Consider the following 20000-nt stretch of genomic DNA (forward strand, 5'->3'; position numbering starts at 1 on the left):
TTTTCATTAAAACCATTCTGGCCATTCACAGTGTTCAGAACTGCTGTGATCATGTAGATATTATGAATCTCAGCAATTCATAAGAGTAATTGCAGTCACTTTAGACACTTTGGAACCAAAGAGAGGACAATTGACACATGCAGTAAGATTTCTTAAGGACACATAGCATTAGATTTTTTTTCAAACTCCAGAACACCAAAAAACTGAAATGCCATAATTCCCCCTCACAAAAATGTCCTTCATTTTATTTCATTTGGCTATATTTTACCACATTACCCTTTTTCTTTTCATCATCCTAGTGCTTGTTGAAAAGAAAAACAGGATGCAGCTATCACGATGCCTTATTAGAAACATAATAAAGTTTTTTTATTACAATCTTTATTATGTTTTTACCAAACATGACATTTTGTAGCACAGCAATTAATAATTATCTTATGGCTTTAAAATCAAAATCATGTGCAGCTCTTTTGCCATCAGTGTTCATACCAAGAATCCAGTGTCAAGTATGAACACTATGGTAGTTACAGCAAGACCTTAGCGGTGTAATATGCCTTCTTCTTAATTTTCAACATTGAATAAAGCTACACATGTTTTGTAAATCTATGTCACATAAATTATTCTCCTGTGTTGTGGATACAAGAAATCATGATGTTTGCATGACCCTCCATCAGTGTCATAGTGATAAAGAAAACTGTCAGCACAAGCCTTCATTGGAAAGGTTATTTTTTCTGGAGGTCGGCTGACCTCCATTTCTCTTTTACTTTCTCAGCTGCCAACACTTGAATGATGATTATAGTGTTCTGTGCGTGCACAGTGAATATAGTGTAAAAAATAAATAAACAAAGTCAAGTCAAGAAGCTATTCAATTCTAATATGTTGTCACATAATAATAATAATAATAATAATAATAATAATAATAATAATAATAATAATAATAATAATCCAAAATGGTCAGAAGTCAGTCAATTGGCAAACATGAAGAATGTAGACAAGGCAATATCAAACACAGGGATGGAAACATTGTTGGTAACAAAGTGGCAAAACAATTGACCAGAAGTATGTTACATGTCAGCACCACAAGCATATGTGGACAAATTATTTTGTAAAGTCTGTATTAATAAAGAAGTAGATGCAGAGCCTGCAAAAATCCCGGACCATCTAGAGACGTACCAGTGCCATTTGGATCCCACTTCATGAATAGTTTGGTCATTGGATTTCTTTGAGTGTTTAAAGGCTCTGGCATGTAGAAGCTGGTGTTGGATCTATGATGATCTCAAATGTTGAGCTATTTAAGCTATTATGAGTTGCTCAGTAGCTCCTGGTTCCATAACGTCACCTGACTGTATAAGACTCTAGAAAGACATTACTCACAATCTTACATTCTGGAGCTCATGTTAGTTCTCACTTTCCAGTGTTCTTTATTGTTTAAAGATTTTATAATCACACTCTTGATATCACCCAAATGAGAATGGCTTTCCCTTTATTGTGAAACGCGCCATAGAAATAAACATGACTTAACTTTACTGCATATAAGGGTCTCTTTAAATTGTTTAATAACAATCGTAATGCTTAGTTATATATCTCAGATTCTGTGGTAGCAATTTGGAGAATGCCTACACATTGGAGTTAGGCATCAACATCCTTTTGAGCATACTGTTAGTCACAGAAATCAGTCAGTGTAATGGTTCCTGCTCAGCTTCCTATAATTAATGAAGAGAAAATTGTTCCTTATATTATAATAGGTTAATTGTCGCTGCATTGTTTTTAAGTCCTGATGATTGGCAGATGTGAAGCACACCTAAATCTTACTGCTAATAGAATTTTCATTTAAATGTATAAAAATCCCCCACCTATCATAACTGTGAAGTTTTCTATTTAGAAAATAAATAGATTGGGGGTCTCAGCACAAGGAATTGTTAATTGCTGTAACTTGTAACTCATAAAGCCAGAATGATTTAGGGCTTGGTATGCAATATTGCTTTGTTGCCCAGGCCAAGTCTGGCCCTGCTTTTGCAAGCTCATGCTCTTGCATGCATCATAAAACCTAAAGGAACAAAAGATATTATAATTCATTTTACAAGAAGAATATATGCGTCCTGGTGACCTTGGATAAAATAAAACCATATAAGTAGATTCTGGCATGTTGCTTAAAATCAACTGAGCACATTTAATCACCAGTCCTATTTTGCAAAGCTTTTCCCATTCTGTAGTGGAACTTTTAGTGTATTGGTTGAGTATGGCAATGGTGGAGTTCCTTTAAAAGAACTTTGAGGGTGTTACTAGGACTCCTGGGAAGGTTGTGCAAGGGTTTTTAGGTGTGTTTATGTGAAGAAAGGTTTAGAGGCCTGTAAAAGACAGCACTACGTTCAGTAAAGGTTCCTAAGATTACACTGACTCTTCCCATCATTTCAAACTATTACAGAACTAATGAAAAACAATTCACCTTATCTGTAAACCAAAAATTAAAATTTGTAATGAACTTTAATTAAAACTGTAATAAAAATTAATTAGAAACTAAAAGAAATTTTTTTGCTTAAAAAGTCAATTTGTACAACTTATTTTGTCTGAAGTTTTGAAGGTTGATGTTTAGATTTGCATTAGTTTTAGCATTAGTTTATATATATATATATATATATATATATATATATATATATATATATATATATATATATATATATATATATATATATATAATTGAATAGAACATCATCACGCTTGTTTGTTGTTTTTGTATGTATTTTTCCGTGAGATCAGTTTCAATAATACTTCATTTTAATATGAAGAACCAAGCAGATTAACTCTATAAACCCCAGAAGTGGGAAATAGAGACCTGATTTTTCAGTCACGCTCCCGCAAAGTTTTGTCCCGAAATGTCCTTTTGCTTACTTCTGCAAACATTATTTATCGTGCATGAACCACGTGAGAGTTCACTTCCGACCTTGTACCTGTAAATCGTTTTATTTTAGTTGCCAATGTTGATTTTTTTGCAGTATATACATAACAGTTTATTTGTTTTTAGTAATTTCTTCTTTTTTTTTTAAAGACCATTTTGCGGGAGTCGCTCGAATGACTTTATTCTCCCACACACATTTTGCGGGAGTATTTTACCCCCCGCACACACATTCACCCATCAAATCAAGTGCAGGTCTCTAGTGGGAAGTAACAAAGTACAAATACTAAAATAGATTTTTTCTGGTGTCAGCACTTTACTTCACTTTTTATTTTTATTTTACTTTGTTTACTTTTACTCATTACAAACCCGATTCCAAAAAAAGTTGTGACACTGTACAAATTGTGAATAAAAACAGAATGCAATGATGTGGAAGTTTCAAATTTCAATATTTTATTTAGAATAAAAAAACATAAGTTGTAAGTAAAAAAAAAATTAAAAATAAGTTGATTTAAAATTTCATGGCATCAACACATCTCAAAAAAGTTGCTACAAGGCTATGTTTACCATCATCCCGTCTTCTTTTTATAACAGTCTGCAAAGGTCTGGGGACTGAGGGGACAAGTTGCTAAACTTTAGGAATAGGAATGTTGTCCTATTCTTGTCTAATACAGGCTTCTAGTTGCTCAACTGTCTTAGGTCTTCTTTGTCGCATCTTCCTCTTTATGATGTGCCAAATGTTTTTTATGGGTGAAAGTTCTGGAGTGCAGGCTGGCCATTTCAGTACCCGGATCCTTCTTCTACGCAGCCATGATGTTGTAATTGATGCAGTATGTGGTCTGGCATTGTCATGTTGGAAAATGCAAGGTCTTCCCTGAAAGAGACGACGTCTGAATGGGAGCATATGTTGTTCTAGAACTTGGATATACCTTTCAGCATTGATGGTGCCTTTCCAGATGTGTAAGCTGCCCATGCCACACGCACTCATGCAACCCCATACCATCATAGATGCAGGCTTCTGAACTGAGCGCTGATAACAACTTGGGTTGTCCTTATCCTCTTTAGTCCGAATGACATGGCGTCCCAGTTTTCCAAAAAATAACATTTTGATTCGTCTGACCACAGAACAGTTTTCCACTTTGCCACAGTCCATTGAGCCTTGGCCCAGAGAAAACGCCTGCGCTTCTGGATCATGTTTAAAAATGGCTTCTTTTTTGACCTATAGAGTTTTAGCTGGCAACGGCGAATGGCACGGTGGATTGTGTTCACCGACAATGTTTTCTATTGGAAAAGAACTATTCCTGAGCCAATGTTGTGATTTCCATTACAGTAGCATTCCTGTATGTAATGCAGTGCCATCTAAGGGCACTAAGATCACGGTCATTAAGTATGGTTTTCCGGCCTTGACCCTTAAGCACAGGGATTGTTCCAGATTCTCTGAATCTTTGGATGATATTATGCACTGTAGATGATGATAACTTCAAATTTTTTTTTTTTTCTTTGAAAAACTCCTTTCTGATATTGCTCCACTATTTTTCGCCCAACATTGGGGGAATTGGTGATTCTCTGCATCTTGACCTCTGAGAGACACTGCCACTCTGAGAGGCTCTTTTTATACCCAATCATGTTGCCAATTGACCTAATAAGTTGCAAATTGGTCCTCCAGCTGTTCCTTATATGTACATTTAACTTTTCCTGCCTCTTATTGCTACCTGTCCCAATTTTTTCGGAATGTGTAGCTCTCATGAAATCCAAAATGAGCCAATATTTGCCATGACATTTCAAAATGTCTCACTTTCAACATTTGATATGTTTTCTAAATTCTATTGTAAATAAAATATAAGTTTATGAAATTTGTAAATTATTGCATTTCTTTTCTATTCACAATTTGTACAGTGTCCCATTTTTTTTGGAATCGGGTTTGTAAATTTTTTACACAAATATCTGTACTTTCTATTTCTTACATTTTCAAAATAGGCTTGTTATTTTAGTTTTAATCTCTTTGGTAAAATAGCATATACATTTTTTCTTTTCATTGTGCACTGTTTTTAAACCATTTACATGTTTCCAGTCATTGCACAGCTTTTTCACTCTACCACTGGTGTATAATTTCCTGGCTTACACACCACAGATGTAGACTAGCTTATGAAGCTCACAATGAGCAGGCAGAAGGCAACTAGTTTACTTTATTATTTTATGAACTTAAATTACTCTGTCTTTATTGATCGTACAGATATAAATAATATATCATTCCAATCTGTAAAGGGTGTAGTTTTATTTGCATACACTTATAATAACAACAAAACACTGAGTTTTTGTAAAATTAAGAAAACATACATCTCTGCCATCTCTGTAATCTCTCTTCGCAGACACATAAATAAAACAACCTGAATCTCAGTGAATACTTACCCCACAGACATAATAAATATAGGAATAGAAAGCTCAAAATGTTTTGCCACCTTTGACCTATAAATACATTTTCTTAGGACATTCAGTTATTTATTTCCGTACATAAAGAGCTAGGTATAGTTTCAGAAAGGTGCATTAATGTAAATAGATATGGATTTGATTGGATGGTTTAAATATAGTTAATGGTAAAAACAAAAGCAGGCAAAAGTATAATTTATATTTTTAAGATTAAAATCTAAATAAGTTAATCATTTGGCAAATATAATTGTTTGTACTTCAATTTAAATGAATTCAAATCAGTACAATACAGTTACTTGTTTCCATCTCAGGTGGTCTCACAAGTAAAAAACAGCAAATCAGTAAGGATCAACCTTCTTAAAATACTATGAAATTCAGATAGTGAAGACATTTCAACCTTTAACTGTACATTATAAAGTATGTGCATTATACAGCTTGTTGCACAAATAAAATAACTTTCTTTCGGCTAAAGACTAAAAAAAAAAAAATTTATTACAGCTTAAAGTTGCCCCTTTAATACAGTATATAGCTATCTACTGTTTCATGTAAATGCATTTGCCTGTGATGTACTGTAGATCAGAAGTCGCCAACATTTTCTGCGCCACATATCAGACAATATTTTCATGGACCGGCCTTTAAGGTGTGGCGGAAAAATAAAACAGAATAAAATGATACGACGGGCATTAAAAACTTGTATTTTCTAAATATAATAATAAACGTGAATCCACTGTGTTGTTTTTTGTTCATTTTGCTAACTTGGGGGTTTCAATTTAGCGGTAATGTATTATGTGTTAGCGGGCGGAGCAGCTCCTTTAAGAAGGTAGAGGATGGAGGTGAGACATGTGACCGAGGCATCTTGACATGCATCAAGAGTGAGTCATAGACAGATGTGGCGGAGAGAATCCGGTAATTTTCCAAAATAAAACATCGTTCAGAATCAGATAACAAATAAAACGAAAATAATGTAAGTTATGTATTCTTTCTGTGCGGCCCGGTACCAATTGACCGACGGTTGGGGACCACTGCTGTAGGATACAAGTGTAAAATAAATGCTATCTTCTATTATTGAAATTAGCAGCAAATTGCTTTCCGCTCAGACTATACTGCACTTTGCACACTTTACAGAAGAGAGCATGTGTGTGTGTGTGTGTGTGTGTGTGTGTGTGTGTGTGTGTGTGTGTGTTGCATAAAACACTGCACTTTAGGCTACTTGGACAATGATTTAGTCTGTCCTGAAGTTCATTTTTGTGTCAAGGGCCTAGCTGAACTAATGCTGAGAGGACAAGCTTCATCAGATGAAGTGTGAACAGATAAGTTCAAGATGAATGAACTCTGATTAAATCCTGTCACACACTTGTACATGGTCATCAGATTTGCACTCTGGGCATCCTTCCGTGTGACCTTTAATAACTGTGACTCAATCATTCAGATTAGCATGCAAGAATCAAAAGTCATTCGCATTTGAACTGCAGCTAATTATGAGGCTAGCCTTAAGATCAAATCTACAAAGAGTCTGATAATGATGCTGAGGATCATTTGGTGATTTTAGTGTAAAGGAAATATGTTTACTGTATACAAAGAAAAGTGACTGACACAATGATATATGATCTATAATTTTCCATAAATAATCTGTAAAGTCTGACATGAAAATATCATTTAAATGTTTTAAATCTTTAGACATCGATTCTAAATTTATCTTAACAAAAAACGCTAACAACACCAGGCTATGTACAATATTTAGACCTGGTCTCTGTGTGGAAAAAAGAAAAGAAAACGTTTAAATCTATTAAAACAGCCATTGATCTCTTTAATCCTCTCCCAAACTATCAGTCTCAAGATAAACAAATTTTTATTCAGTCTTAAGTCTTTTAAGCTTTAAAAAGTCTCAATTTTCTTCCGAAACTGTATGTTATAATAATGTGTTTAAAAGAGAGCTTTAAAAATTCTCAACTTCCATGAATTGTGAGATTTGTGCTCATTCAGCCACAAGGGTTTTAGTAAAGTAAGGTACTGGGATGTCAGTGTTCCAATTCATCTCAGAGGTGTTCTATAGGGTTGAGGTCAAAGCTATATAGCAGGTCCATCAAGATCTTCCACTCCAACCAATGTAACTATATCTTCACAGAGTTGGCTTTGTGTACAAGGGACCATGCTGGAACAGGTTTGGGTGTCCTAGTTCAAGTAAAAGAAAAATGCAATGCTACTGCAGCCAAAGACATCCTATACAAAATTGTACCTCCAACTTTGTGTAAACAGGTTGCTGAACAGTTTATTGAAGAATAACTGGAAATGTCAGGTGTCTGAATACTTGTATATTGTATTGTATATATATATATACACTGTATTTATATAATACTTTAAGAAATATAGTATACATAGTCCCATGCATATCATGACCTATTAACTGCATTTTTGATGAAAGGAAATTTAAACTGTCTAAATTAAAATGATAAAAGTGGATTTTTGACTTGCATGGCAGCAGCAGATCACAGCATGTTGCACCCTTCAAGCCATAATTTTTTTAGAAAAGAAAATTATGTAACTTTAGAAAAGGAAATTATGTGTAGGCTGTTCCTGGGCTGAGTGAATTTATTGGATACCAACATGGTATTTATATAATCTATAATATGATGTGACCTACAAACTGTAATTTAATACGTATGACCTTTTAGTATAAATTTAAATCAGCCCATACTGTATGCTACAGTAATTGTACCTCTAAGTATTTATAGTGCAGGTGGGTTGGTATATGATTATAGCAAGACATGTGGTTAAGCAGCAGAGATTAAATTCAGTAGAGATTAAATTGTGTTTTTATTGAATACTCATTCTGTACATTAAACACTTTGGTTCTCTTAAATAAAGACAAAAGTCATTTAGTTTAAAGACACAAAGAGAAAAAGACAAATAAAATAAACATGTGATCTGCATAAAGAAAGTCATACTGGAGAAGAAAGTATTTACAATCTCCCTACATTGCACACCCGAGTCCCTTTAACCTAAAAACACAAAGCAGTCTAGACCAAAATCTTTTTTTTTTTTTTTTTTTTAAACAAGAGTGAAGATGTTAAAACTAATCCTCATATGTGCTAGATATTTCGGAAGCCCACTGAGAACTTTATCTAGGAGTGAGAAATCTTTTTTTTGCTCAATAGGCTGCTTTTCTATACAAGAAATTTGTGTAAGGCTTCTTCTTCTTTTGTCCCTTTCTTAGGCTGCTTCATGTATTAGGGGGAAATAGGAAATGCATTTGGCTTTTTTTGTAGAATCTTTTATTATTATTATTATTATTATTATTATTATTCCATCTTGTGTAACATTAGTAAGCAACTTGCTTTCAAGTAAACAATCAGTTTGTCACCCTAATCACAACATTTACAAATATATCAAAGTGCATGCTTGATATTTTACCTCGTGTTTCAACACAACAGAACACCAAAAATTGTGGTATAAACACATATTTTAATACAGTTTAAAATAAATGTTGAAAAGGAGTCTTTTTGCTGTGCAGTAATAATAAATCTTTTTTTTCTAGCAGGTCAATAGTTGACTAAGGGTCATTACACAGACTTGATCTGAGCCCCTGATTCATCTATTTAAAATTTTACAAAAGCAGTCATCATTGTGTCCTCACAGAAGAGTTTCAGCTAAGGTGTGTGCACAGAAGAACAATAATCTTAGGTCAGCTCACTGGACAGGCATTGAGCAGCTGTCAGCCTCAGCAACATGGGTATCGGGGAAAGTGCAGAAGAAGAAAGTGGTGCATTCTTCTGCATATCAATCTGCAGCTATTATATATATTGCATGGGTTAAAATGGTTTATTAGTTTCTTGCAGTCAAACAGTGAAACTTTTTATCAGTTTGATGATTTTAAGTGAGGTGAATATGATGGACAACTTCTCCTGGCTGGAATTTCCCTTGCTGTGAAATTCTTCAGAGTGGGGTCAGTATTAATAGAATATATTTGCTTGACTTGTCAACTCTTATATAAGCTTATGCCATGCAATGCTAAAACAATTACAACAAAACTATCATCAAGGAAGCAAAGCATAGAAATAAATTACTTAAAGAAAACAATATTAAATCTCCACTTCAAACCAGAATTTAGCAGACAACCCTGACTAATTATCAGTATTTATTATGAAATGCATGGAATGGGGATAACATTTTTAGGCAGTAACTTCTGTTCCTCCTCTTGGCTGTTTTGCTCCTTTTTCTTTCTTCTTTGCTTCCTTCCTATCAAGGGCAGAGATGCTTGTTGTCTTGGCCTGCTCCTGGCTCTTCCTCTTACCCTGTAATAATAAAATAAAGTCACAGTCCCCAGTTAATTCCCCAGGCTGTTGACTTGGCAGACATGTTCTTGGACTGTGGGTGCATGCAGACGCAGACCACTCTCACATACAGCCAGGTTTTAGAGCATGAGCAGTGCTTGTTGAATTAAGTTATACACAGTGTCCAAGCCTTTATCTGTCTTGCCTTTTGCAATATTGCCTATTACGGTAATGCTTTTTTTAATGCCTGCAGGTTATGGAACTATAAAAATTAGTAGGTTTTACTCATTCTGGATAGTTTCTGTATGTGCTCAGGGATAGTATGCATTACCCACATCCTGTTACAGTTTATATGTTATAATAAAGCAGTTTTGCACTTTCATACTTTTATGTTTTCCACCCCTTCTTCACATTTTTATATGAATCTGTTCAAATTGGGTGTCAGTTTTTTACATTCTATTTATCTTTCTGACATAAATAATGCAATTAGTGTTGGGGAAAATACAAATGGATGGAAATCAGGAGCAAAAATCTAATTGCGGTGCACTGGTCATGAATACCATGGTCCACCATGTATTTTATCTAATCATATAAAAGAAATATTTTATTTAACTGACAACAGCCTGTCTTTTCTGATATTTTGGTCATATTATTAGTGCTTTCATGCCACTGGACAGCAAGTTTGCCGGGAAAAGTGTTGACATGTTCTAAGGGGTGAAACCACTATGAAATTATAAGCATGACATGATTAGTTGAGCCTTGAATTATTTTTAAGTCTGTTTTCAGTTTTTGAATTGTTAGATCAATACTTAATAATTCTGTTTAACAATTAGCAAATTATGTATGCATCATTCAGAATTAACCACAAATGAGAACAGATTCAGTTCACATACACGCACACACACGCACATATACTTTCTTGTCATTAGCTACTGAATGTTAAAGTATTGCACATGCATAGAAGTAAGGATTCATTTTTCTTGTATCGTCTCAACCATTATCACAAAAACTAACATGGTGTAGAATTGCACAAATAGATTTTGAAGGGTGGTAAAGCAACCCTGCTGGTCTAAAGCAACATTAGAGATAATCAAAGAAACAGTAACATTTTAGATTTCACCAAAACTGCAATTTATGTCATAACAGCTTTGATTCTGCTGACTATTATCTAGATAAATTCATTAGTTAGTTTTGCCTCCAACCAATCAACAACAACAAAAAATATCCTGTATTAATGCACATTTTGTAACCCAACTAGGGATAAAAATGCACATTTATTACACAATTATAAAGTGCAAACATAAAAAAATTAGCTGGCACCCACCAAACCTGTCAGCTCTGACAAGCAAATACTGGCTGTGCTGGACCAAAAACTGAGCCCACAAATGCAAATAACCAGACATTCTCTGTGGTGTTAAAACACATAAGCATAGACATTTGTTGTCAGCCTTGGGCTCATAACCCAAAAGGAGTGACCACTGTTAAAAAAATCTGAGTAAAAGTGACCAGCAATACATCCAGGTTACAGTTATAATAATAATAATAATAATAATAATAATAATAATAATAATAATAATAATAATAATAATAATATATTAGAGCTGCAACAACTAATGATAAAAGCGATAATAATTGATTATGAAATTCGCTGTCAGCAAATGTCATTATCGATTCGTTGGGCTGCTCAAATTATGGCTTAGTGTGATGTAAAGATTACACAGCTGCTTGTGAAAATGGAGGATAGTACAGAGTCAACCGGCAGCGTGGAAAAGTGTGTGTCCAAAAACATCAGGGGCATAAGAGCCTTTTATATTGAACACAGGGCATGGGAGCATTTGATATTAAACGCAACAAAGAACACTGAACAAAGAACTCTGTAACCTGGAAGCAAAGCTGAGCTTGTGTGACATGGAATACCACAGTAATGCATGAGCACATGAAAAGAAAACAAACGTGATACGGATGAAGGCGAAACATCAGCACCATAATCCAAAACTGTACATCCTCATCATGTGAAAATGTTGTAGTTTAATGAAGTGTTATTGTGTAAACTGTATGCTAACTTTGGGACAGTTGCACTGGATCTTTTCTGCCATCATAGTGAGCGAATAAATCAAAACGGTGCAAACAAACTAAATCTAAAATTTTATTTTTTTAAAGCACAATTTTATACACCAATACCCTGAATTAGGGTTTTATATAGTTATAATAAGCAAAACATCAAATTGGGAAAAAAAAAATTTCATTCAATTAATCGAAGAAGAAAAATTCCGTTTTATCGATTATCAAAATAATCGTTAGTTGCAGCCCTAAATATATTATTATCGTTATTGTTATATTATTATTTACAAAGGCTATTACATGATGCTTTGAATTGTTGGAAATCATTGGTTAAACTAAAGTATCAAACCAAATGGCTATACAAATAGCTTAAGGTTTCCCTGTGCCATTTGTTATTTTCTATATAAATCTGTCTATATAGATTCTATAGATTCCTGCTGTTAAATACATGCTGTACACTAGGTATAAGCTATTAGACCTACACAGAACACACTTCAATATCTATATGTAGGAATTGGGTAAGTGAGAATTATTAACAGTCACTTCATTGATTATACTGTTAGAAAACAACCAGTGCATTGGCAAAAATAACTGTCAGATGCTGGTTGATGAATCAGCATTATTATTATGTTGATAGATGTACACGTCAGCTACCAGACATTGAAGATTGTAAAGTTTTCATTCTGTATTCATTTAATATGATGAAAGCCCAATTTTAGAAGGCAGCCATCTGCTTTTTTGCATCTAACCAAAGTGAGTCTGTACAGCAAGTTTTTTCTCTGTTTTTGTTACAAAAAATTTAGGTTTCGAGGCTTTCATCATTTATAAACACACAAGATGTCCACAGAATTGATTTGCCAGAATTCCATCTGTCCTTAAAAAAAAAACATTCATTTAAATTTTAACAACTGTTCTATTTTTTTTTTTTTTTATCCTGCTCACCTAAATTTTTCCCATTCACTGCTAGTCACTCAGATAAAAAAAAAAATCACACACAAAAAAAAAATTAATACTGCAGTGTCCAGAATAGTAATTTTGAGCATTATAATGTTCATAATATAGTAATTTTGGGATTTTATTTTTGCCTGTAGTCATTTGAAATGAAGTCTAAGCAAAATCAGATGGCAGGGGTTTGTTATCAGCAGGGTGCTGATGCAGCCACCGACTTAGTAGGGGGCAAAAGGGCCAGAAGCAGTGAGCCAAAGCAACAATCTTCTTACTATGATTAACCAGAAATAGAGCAGAAATGTCATCACTAGGAGGTATAAAGGAGCAAACCCACAAAATTTAATTTATAGCAAAGCAAAAAGCCAGTTGCCACATCCTCTGCTTCACTATACATTGGAGCATCACTGAATCTTAAAAAGGCTGCAGTCAGAATATGTTCCTGTGCTTATTCACTTTAGTGAAAAACGTTATAAACATTTCTACAATCCATGAAGTATGTATAATAATAATAATAGCAATAATGATGATTTCCAGTTTCACACCGTATTTCCAGAATAAATCCCTTTTTCAGAAGTATATTAAGATTTTGTTATCTGACTGCACTTTTGATGGCCCACTGGACAAAAATGTATGTTCTACACATTTGATGCTGTTTTGATGATTTTTAAACTGTTGTAATTCCATACTGAGAGTAAAGGTTGAATCAGAGTGCAAATTGCAGGGTTTCTCTTTAGCTTGCTATTTCTTCCCCTTGCTACAGAGTCTTGCTGTTTTTTTTTTTTTTTTTTTTTTTTTTTTTTTCATTTTTTGGGTTAGCTTGGATGAATTATTGTAGAGTACCCTTATGAGTAGTACATGGTGCTTGATGCTTAAAGCTAAATGGAAAGAACAAAAGAAAGAAAAGTTCATGGTGACTTTCAGCTGTTCTGAAGAACTCTGTGGCTCTTTACCCTCTGCTCAATTTCACCTTCTGCTCCCATTTACCCCTGACATGCTCTAGTAATTTCATTGCATGTTGCTGTTACTAACATTTCAACGTTAATGTGTGAACTTGCAGGTTAATGCAGTGTTATTGAAAGGAATATAAAAATCATCTAAATATGAATTATGATAAAGCATACATTATGGCCAACCCATTTATTTGACAAATATGGAAAAAAATTTTAAGCTGTTAATGGTCTCAGCAACAAATCATTGGTCAGAAATCTAGCAATTTTGTTGGTCCTTTGCCTCCATTTGCTGCAGTCAACAAATGCCAGGTTTCAAAAAATATTTTATCCACTGCTTAAAGTCAAGGCTGAATTGAAAACTGCTTAAAGCCATCAACAATGAATGGAACAACATCAAATCTTGTTTCTGGAAAAAAATCTATCTGCAGGTTCATCCACAAGATTTAAAGAAAAACATTAAGAGCATTAAAAGCTATATTCTGTTTTTGCCCCTTTTTAGGAGCCTAGTCTCACTTTGTTGTGTGTGTCCTGGGTTTTCTTATCTGCCTCGTTCAGAATGCATCACTTTGTAACCCTACAGTGATTTGTTGCTATGAGACTGTACAGCACATGTGCCCTAATTATTTCACATCCTGAAATTTCTGCAATTATTCTTGGGTTACCAATAATGTTTATTTTAGATAACACCTGTTTTTATACTCATACATTATGCTTTGCAATGCTGAATGTATGTGAATAACTGCATAAATAATGTGTACCCTGATTCTAAACCTGTGTCCAAAGATTCAGGATTCTCACTCTTTTTTTTGTAGAAAAAAAAGAAAAGAAAAAGAAAATAAATTTTGTAGAAAACAGAAACTGACTCATTAACAAGCACCAATCAATACAGTTAGAAATATACACTAAAACATTACTTTAGGGTAGAGACCTACAAGATATCATCTCTAGGTTACGTTTGTATCCCTAGTTCCCTGAGGGAACAAGACGTTGCGTCGAAACGCTTTGGAAACGCCTCATGTTGTCCACGCTCTGAATCACGTGTAAAATCCGGCCAATAGTCAAGTTGCGACGTCATCGGCGGGCGACGTTGAGTAAACCAGGAAGCTAATGGCTGAGCGATGGTAGCAACATTAGCTTCTGAAAAAGAGAAGGTAAGCACCACAGGGATGCAGGGAGGCCTGTTGACGCAACATCTAGTTCCCTCAGGAAACTAGGGTTACAAACGTAACCTAGAGACGTTCCCTTTCAGAAACTCAAGGAGGACCCGATATTGGTAAGTTTCGCCCCCGAAAGCAAACCTCAGGAACCTCCTGTGAGCAGGAAGGATGGCTATGTGGAAATAGGCATTCCTTAAATCTACCGTGACAAATCAGTCCTTGGACTTGATCTGAGACACGACCTCTTTGAGGGTAAGCATCCTGAACCTGAGCCTCATGAGTGAGCGGTTCAAGGAGCGTAGATCTAGGATCGGCCTCAATCCACCATCCTTCTTCGGAACAACGAAGTACTGGCTGTAGTAGCCTGACTCTATGACTAAGGGAGGAACCACCTTGATGGCCCCTTTCCTTACGAGGGTGCGCACTTACTGTACCAGGACCAAAGCCTGGTTGTGTCACCTGATCGGGGAACCAGCCTCTCGAAACTGGTTTCTGACCCTCTCAGAATGGCTGTAGCGGTGCCCTGCTGCCATTGGAGCCTCCGGAGAGGTGGCGGGTCCCCGCCATCTGTGTGATCTCTTGGGTGGAGATGAGGGGAAGCACCCGCAGGAGGGAGGCTGCACTCCAAGGCACATCCTGTGACAGAGCTAACAGCCTGGCCTCCTGGTGGTGACTAGGAGGTATGGCACTGCACAAGGTGTAGACGGTCCTCCTCGATGTAGGGCCCTCTGATTGCCAGGGCCGCTTCAACACTGCACGTTTATTTGCGGAGAGGACCACCCTCAGGTTGGCTGACTCCTTCAATTTGGGTCTAGATGTTTCTGGGTTTTGCGATGCCGAGCAGCCCCAAAAGAACGGTGAGGGAGGTATTGCCTAAATGGCGCCGACTGCTTTGCTGACTCCTGAAACCTATCTACAACCACATCAACCGCGCCGCTGAGAAGGCCAGAAGTAGCTATTGGGGCATTCAGCAGAAAGGCCCTGTCCTTGTCGGGAATCTCCAACAGGCTGAGCCACAGATGCCTTTCTGTGGTTGCTAAGCCTGACATTGACCGACCTACGGTCCGCGCCGTGTCTTTGGTGGCTCTAAGGGTTAAGTCGGCAGCGCGACATAACTCCTTAATATCGCCATCCCGAGAACTAAAACCCTCGCCCAACTCTCGCAGCAGGTCGGCCTGGTATGCCTGCAACACACGCATAATGGCCTGGCCTTACCTACTAAGGCCGAAGTTGCTTTCAATGGCCTAGTAGGCGAACCGGAGCCTTTAGCAATGCAACACCTGGAGAGAGATAGCCAGCTAGCGTCTCCGCGACCCTGGGCATCTCCCCATAGCTCCACTCCTTAAACCCAACTTAAACCCGAGCGAAAAATCACAGGCCACATATGGGGTCTCCCAGGACCTGGACACCTCGTTGTGCATCTCCATGCCTTCTGCTAGGTCGGCCTGTGAGCCCCACGACCTTCGGCACAGTAATGAAACGGGGGCAAGGAGGGACACACACACCAAAGTTTGTTTGTCTTTTAACCATGGTTGCACAGATTCACACACAAAGTGCTTACCTGAACAATCAGAAGCTAATGTCGCTACCATCGCTCAGCCATTTTGTAGCTTCCTGGCACACGTGATTCAGAGCATGGACAACACAAGGCGTTCCCAAAGTGTTTTGACGCAGCTCAAGTTCCTGAAAGGAAACTAAAGAAATAGGCATGACATTCAACTACATTAATGCTTATTATTAAAGGTTGCAAGTCTCACAAATATCGATTTAATCAATGTTATGATCTTTAATGATATAGAGTTGTGTTTATATATTCTTCAGGCTGACTTACATTAGAAAGTCATGGCAAATGTCTAAGTAACTGACTTGATATCCAAGTAGCTCATTCATATAACAATAGATGCTCAACTGTTTCTTTTGAATTTAAGTGATAATAAAACATGAACACCTACTTTATAACAGTGACACATAATTACACTATATATAGATCAATGTTATGTTTCCTGTGGCCCCAAATTATACATCTTTTTAATTGCCACTGAAAGAGTTTTGTGACTATACTTGTGAATCTGTGCTGAATGCACAGATTACCATACCCTTTACTGTATTATTCATAAGATATGAGATATGACATGATTTTCTGAATTTTCTTTTGCAGTAAGTTTTGCCATTTGACATCATAAATATTTATGTCTGTTATTTGCTCTTTGAACCCTAAAGTGGCACCATGTAGACAATTTAATGTTTTAACTAGATTAACTAGAAGGTTATCCTACTGTTCAATAGCTTCCTATGGGATAAACACTCAAGAATAGGGATTGAAATAATGTCAGCAAACAGTCTCCCTCTTCCCCTGTGGACCAGAGAAAATAAACCTCTGCTGTGAATGCTGACAGATAATGAAAGACCTGCATTTATTTCATGATTGGCTGTTCTTCAGCCCAGCCATGACCAGGTCAGAATTTCAAATGATAAAGATGAAAAGGCAGAAACAGGATAAAAGTGTGTGTGTTACCACCACTGCTTCACTGAAATACAAGTGTTCTCTAGCCAAGATCAGAAGGAGTGTTTTTTTCCCCCTGCTTAATATTTAGTTTTTATAGAAAACAAAGAAATTAATTTGTAAAAAAAAAAGAAACATTTCTTCAAATTACATATTTCATAAAATTATCAGTTAAGTATAATAAAATAAAAATTACATTCTGACATTATAAATTACCTTAATCAAATGCAGAAGATGCATTGTGATGCATAGATAAGGCTGGAAGAATGCTTGTGATGCATAGATAAGGCTGGAAGCTCTCATTTCTAAACCTGCTTGTTTTGGTGCATTCCTAAATTTGCAGTTGTACTACTAAACAAGTCATATGCACATTTTATGGTGGAGCACGATGTGTTCTCTAAACCGGATGTGATTTTTCAGTGTCTGGCAGGCTTCAATTCAAATGCTTTCCATACTTTCGAAACCATCATTGTGCAGCTAATGAGAGAAAGCAATTTCGATCAATTTTAAAAAATAATCATCCCTTTGAATATTTATAAGCGTAGGTAAATCTGAGATACATGTTTGCTGTATGTAAACAACATCTGCTATTTAGAGATGGAATACAGGTGAATGGTGGATCTGTGAAGATTATGAACATAAGAAGTGAACACGGGTGCTTGCATCTATTTGTTACGGGAATGTGGCTGAGTTTAAGAGGCTTTGCTGCTATGCATTAAACAAGAGCCAGTAAAGCAGACTGTTACATGCATATTGATATGTGCCTGTTAGCACAGGATTTAGCAGGTAATTCACTGTGGCTGTGCAGATGTCACTCTGGAAGATTCCCAGCTAGAGGGTCTTTTTTATGCACATAGCCAAAATCCCATTTTGATGTAGAATTAAAGAGGATTAAATCAGCTCTAGATCTTCTCTGGCTCTCTGATAAGCCTCCACATACACCTTAACATGATTTGCATTTCTAATGCATACGTTCTCTTGTGAAATTATTTTACTCAAAAATCCGCTAAGTAATATGACAGCAATAGGTGTGGTGTTTATATATATATATATATATATATATATATATATATATATATATATATATATATATATATATATATACACACACACACACACACACACACACACACACACACACACACACACACACACACACAGCATTCAAATGTTTGAACACAAATTCACCTTTTGCTTTGATGATAGCTTAGCTTGGCTGTTGATAGTCACCTGGAATAGTTTTCCAACAATCTTGAGGAGTTCCCAGAGGTATTGAGTGCTTGTTGGCTGCTTTTCCTTCACCCTCTGGTCCAACTCATCCCAAACCATTTTAACTGCTTTTACATTGGGTGATTGCGGAAGCCAGGTCATCTGATGCAGCACTTTATAATTTTCCTTCTTGAACAAAAAGCTTTTACATAGAGGTGAGTTTGGGGAAATTGTCCTGTTGTGAAAACAAATTATGGGCCCACTAAGTGCAAACCAGATGGGATGGCAAGGCACAGCAATGCTGTGGTAGCCATGCTAGTTAAGTGTACTATCAATTTAGACTCAATTACTAACAGTGTTACCAGAAAAGGATCCCCACATCATCATACCTCCTTCTTCATGCTTCATAGTGGTAAAAACACATTCAGAAACTGCTTTATTCACCCTCTGTACAGCTGAATTGACACAGCAGTTATAACAAAAAAATCTTATATTTGGACTCATCAGATCAAAAGACAGTTTTCCACTGACCTTATGTCTATTACTTGTGTTTCTTGTCCCAAGCAAGTCTCTTCTGCTTGCTGTTCTTCTGAAGAATAGGTTCTTTGCCACAATTTGACCATGATGGCCTTACTCATGCCACTTAAACTCTGAGAAGCATTTATGTTAATCTTTTGTTTCTGAGGCTGGTAATCCTAATAAACCTTTCCAGCAGAGGTAGCTCTTGGGCTTCCTTTCCTGGGACAGTCCTCATGATAGCCTATTTCATGATAGCCTTTGATAGTGTTGGAGACTGCACTTGGGGCTTCTTTTATTAAATTAATTATGGATTGTCTGTTTATTTGAACTTAACTAATTATTCCTTGACATAATATGGATTTGTGCAGTAGTTGTATTAGCACTAATAGGGTTTTTGAAGCTGTACTCACCCTTTTCTCTGCACAAGACAACTGATGGTCTAAACACCATAAAGAAGCCAAGAAAGCCTTGTGAATCTTATGAGAAAATGGTATGAGTTGCTAGAACAACAATAATCTGGTTTGTTTAACACTTTTTTGTTAACTACATAGTACCATAAATGTTCTTTTATAGTTTGGATGTCTTTAGTATCAATATACAATGTTAGAAATGATAATAATTAAGAAAAAACCTTGATGGAGAAGGTGTGTCCAAACTTTTGACTGGTACTATCTATCTATCTATCTATCTATCTATCTATCTATCTATCTATCTATCTATCTATCTATCTATCTATCTATCTATCTATCTATCTATCTATCTATCTATCTATCTATCTATCTATCTATCTATCTATCTATCTATCTATCTATCTATCCTGGTACTTTTTGATATATTGTATATATATATAGCCATAATCGTGTGCTATTCTATTAGTTTCATTGGTTATTCATCTTGAAATTGAGATAACAATATTACATTCATGTTTATAAAAGTCTTCTTGCCCAAGAGCAATTTTTTCCAAAATCTTTTCTCAGGCTATTTGTATCCAAACTATTCTTCTGGCTCATTTCCCTAAAATTATTTTTGCTTACAGCCACTCAGGCAAATAATTAGGCTGAGATT

The 20000-nt window shown here is 35.9% G+C and overlaps 1 protein-coding gene across 6 annotated transcripts in view; it reads right to left on the bottom strand.

Moving 5' to 3' along the window:
* uts2r (urotensin 2 receptor) overlaps nt 1-20000 on the bottom strand; it is a 41845-nt gene that overhangs the window by 4893 nt on the left and 16952 nt on the right. The window contains exons 4-6 of one of the 6 annotated variants that reach the window (XR_014535980.1): nt 19346-19411; nt 16266-16398; nt 8113-9609 (exon numbers count right to left, since the gene is read on the bottom strand). The exons of 4 other annotated variants lie outside the window; for them this stretch is intronic. The gene's annotated coding sequence lies outside the window, so the exon portion shown is untranslated. Of the gene's footprint in view, nt 1-8112; nt 9610-16265; nt 16399-19345; nt 19412-20000 lie in introns of those variants that run through there. One more of the 6 variants, XM_083555789.1, reaches the window with a different exon arrangement.

This window comes from Silurus aristotelis (genome assembly GCF_946808225.1).
Source record: "Silurus aristotelis genome assembly, chromosome: 12".
Lineage (NCBI taxonomy): Eukaryota > Metazoa > Chordata > Actinopteri > Siluriformes > Siluridae > Silurus > Silurus aristotelis.